Source organism: Sinocyclocheilus anshuiensis, unplaced genomic scaffold, assembly GCF_001515605.1.
Source record: "Sinocyclocheilus anshuiensis isolate Anshui unplaced genomic scaffold, SAMN03320099.WGS_v1.1 scaffold1022, whole genome shotgun sequence".
Lineage (NCBI taxonomy): Eukaryota > Metazoa > Chordata > Actinopteri > Cypriniformes > Cyprinidae > Sinocyclocheilus > Sinocyclocheilus anshuiensis.
The window spans coordinates 203,951-207,519 of record NW_015537966.1 but is presented as its reverse complement, the minus strand read 5'-3'; the positions used below and the strand labels follow the sequence as shown (position 1 = coordinate 207,519).

The window sequence follows — 3,569 nt, the reverse complement described above, 5'->3', positions numbered from 1 at the left end:
TAATACAGCATTCATTCTTCAGCTCAATCTCATATTCACAATAAATCATCAGTTTGAATGTCTGCTGAGGAAAGGGTGACAAGCATCTGTTAAGGGTGACAGCACTGCTCAGTGAATCTGTTGGCTGCGTCTTATTGGTGTTATTGAAAGTAAAAATAACTTCCTTGTTTACAGCCGTTTCAGTCTTTTCAATATTCAGCAGTATAAATGATTTTAGCAAATGGCTGCAATATAACAAAGAGTGAAAAATTGAAGGGGGTCTGAATACTTTCCGTACCCACTGTACATAAACCGTGCAAAGACTGTCAGTGGTGAGTATTTGCATAACCATTCCGAAAGTTACACCGCTCAGTTTAAATGGACAGTTAAGCACTACATATATAGTCAACAAATCAGAACTGAGCATCAAGACCTGCAGTGTAAATGCAGCCTTAAGGATGGGCTATAAAGTTTACAATCTCTACATGTAGGCCTATCTTATTTCAATGAAGCATGCTTATTTCTTTTTGCAGGATTAATCAGCGTGAAATTTATTCTGGTGGATTCTGCAAGATTAATTCTGGTGAAAGCCAGAAAACACACATTCATACTTCTTTATTTTTAAATAAAGATGTTAAAATGTTAACTTTTTGTGTTTGATGTTTATTTACCTCTGAGTTAAGAAGCAAGAGATTAATAATTTTTATGGTTTTGATTTCATGTGCGTGGTCGATGAATTTACTTTGGAAAAACACAACCTGATGCAAAAAGGTGGTATATGGAAGTCTTTGCAATATTAACTGGTTATGATTTTAGGTTACAGTTTCTAGTGTTGTTTTGGCAACAGTTTATCAAAATATATGTTCTTGAGGGTGTTTCTTTTAACAATAAGGTCAAAACCAATTCATAATTGTGATGTTATAATTAACATGACCAGCAGGTTTTAATGGCTTCCTGTGCACCTGACTGCAGTGGAAACCATTAAAAGTGTACAGATCAAAACCAGTACAAATCTGTAATGGAAACCATTAAAAATATGCATATCAAAACCAGTACAAATCTGTAATGGAAACCATTAAAAATGTGCAGATCAAAACCAATACAAATCTGTAATGGAAACCATTAAAATTGTGTAAATCAAAACCAATACAAATCTGTAATGGAAACCATTAAAAACGTGCAGATCAAAACCAATACAAATCTGTAATGGAAACCATTAAAAATGTGTAAATCAAATTCAATACAAATCTGTAATAGAAACCAACACAAACCACAACATTTTAATGGAATATGTCCCAAAGCACGCTATGTAATGGAAACCATTTGGTAATGGTTTTATTGGTTAAAAGTTGATGGTTTGTAATGGTATTTGTAGTGGAAACCATAAACATTTCTGTGATGATTTCTGTTGTTTTTTTTTTTTAATGGAACCATCAGAACCAATACAAAACTGCAATGGAAACCATTATGTGCAAATCATGACCAATACAAATTTGTAATGGAAACCTATACAAACCAATAAATCCTAAAGGAATATGCCCAAAACACACTACGTAATGGAAACCATTTGGTTTTAATGGTTAATTGCTGATGGTTTGTAATGGTTTTGTAATGGAAACCATTAGGATTTCTGTAATGGTTTCTATTGTTTTTTTCAGCAGGGGAATGAAACGTTTAACCGGCAAGGCTTTAAAGCAGATGCAAATAATGTACTTTTGTGACTGCGAATTACTGCAGTGTCCCGTGAGAGTAACTCTACCGCTGAGTTAACACTGATGTGAATGTATGTCGCGTTGTACAGTATATTGATACGGCAGCGCCAGAACTGCAACTGATAGAATGTGCGCTGTAGCACGATACTACGATAGTTCTTCAAAAACATTTTTATCGTCCGTGATCAAAAATCGTCCTATCGCACACCCCTAACCTGTCTGTAATTAAGTAGCCCTGCACACCTTGATTGGCTGGTTCAGGTTTGTTTGATTAGGGTTGAAGCTGAACTCTGCAGTGTGGTAGCTCTCCAGGAGCAGGGTTGGAGACCCCTGTTAAAGACATTTGTTGATACAGCATTTTACTACAAAACCCAAAATGGCCGATGCCCAAAAAGGCTGACATATGAGATCAATTTGATAATTTTTGGCTAAACTTGCCAGAAGTTATAAGCAGAAATGTCAAATTAACCAGCAGGTGGTTATGTGCTAAAACTACTCAGCTACATCTAGATATACATTCACAAACAATAACAATGTCCTGGCTTTAGCTCTGGCAGCTTTATTTGCCTCCCTCCATTTTTTCCTTTGAGCAGGTTTTCCTCTCTCAGTGAGGTCATTAATACCTTTCTTCTTCCCTGTATCTCTATCTTTCCTCCATTTCTCCCTTTCTTTCTTAAGGTATGCTTCTCTTCGTTCGGGGTTTGCATCCCGACATTTTCTGTATTGCCGTGCAATTTCTGCTGCACTCAGAGGCATGTCCTGAGAAAGAGCAATGATTTTATGTTTTTATAAATTACTAAATATTATCTACAGCAGATATTTCTATAAATTACGATATTAAATTACTATAAATTGCAATATTACCTACAAATGAATGCTGTGCCCACCCTGTCATGTCTAAGTGGCTGACAGGGTGGACATTTTGAGCTTCAATTAGCATATTAGCTTACAACAAAGTGTGGCTAAATAGTTAGTCTTGTTGTTGAAGAGAATTTGGTATATTTAAACTTACATATTTTGAAAATACTGTATTCTAATCACTTCTGGCATATTTTATGGCGACAGGGTGGACATGTTAAGCTTTGGCAAAGCAAGTAAGCAAACTCAGACGAACAAAATGTGTCAATTGAAAAGTCACCAACTTACCTCAGCTGTTGAAATTCCCGCCACTGAAGAGACAAAAAAATCTGTTGTCCTGATGTCACTAAAGTGGATGGTCTTTTCTTAAAGGGGAGGATTCCCCAATACGACAGGGTGGACAACCATTCAAGGGACATGGACAAACTCTTCTTTTTTATTAAATAAAAAATATTGTTTTTATTACCAAATGATCAATACACTCAAATTGAGTTTAACAAAAATGTAACAAAATATTAATAGAGAGAAAAAATTATAATTTTATTATTTGACTATATTCTACTCTAATTCAAATTTAATGAGCAGTGCATGGGACATAGCAAAATAACAAGCATCCTCTTATAAAAAAAATCAATAAAAAAATCTAGAAAATGTATCTAAAGAGCCAAGTAATGCTTTTGTTATGAATATAAAAACGTAACCTAATATAACACACCCTTTCATAGTAATTTTTATGTCAAGTTATCATAGCAAATGAGTTATGTACAGGACACCGAAAGGCACCCTACAGTGATATTGACCCATACGTGAAATGTGCTCATTTATTTGAAGTTGATTCTCAAAATCTGTGATTTTGAGTAAGGCGTGTTTATATTTGACTTTGAGTTATAATTTTTTGCTCTATGGTACATCATCTGTAATTTAATAGCATTGCAGCGGCTTAGTACTGAAATCACGTGCTTTGCTGTAATAATGTACGGAACCACTCGTTATAAATCTCCTAACTGATATTTTCAGAAA

The 3,569-nt window shown here is 34.8% G+C and overlaps 1 protein-coding gene across 1 annotated transcript in view; it reads right to left on the bottom strand.

Moving 5' to 3' along the window:
• Positions 1-3,569, bottom strand: part of def8 (differentially expressed in FDCP 8 homolog) — a 181,624-nt gene that overhangs the window by 26,991 nt on the left and 151,064 nt on the right. The window lies entirely within an intron of this gene.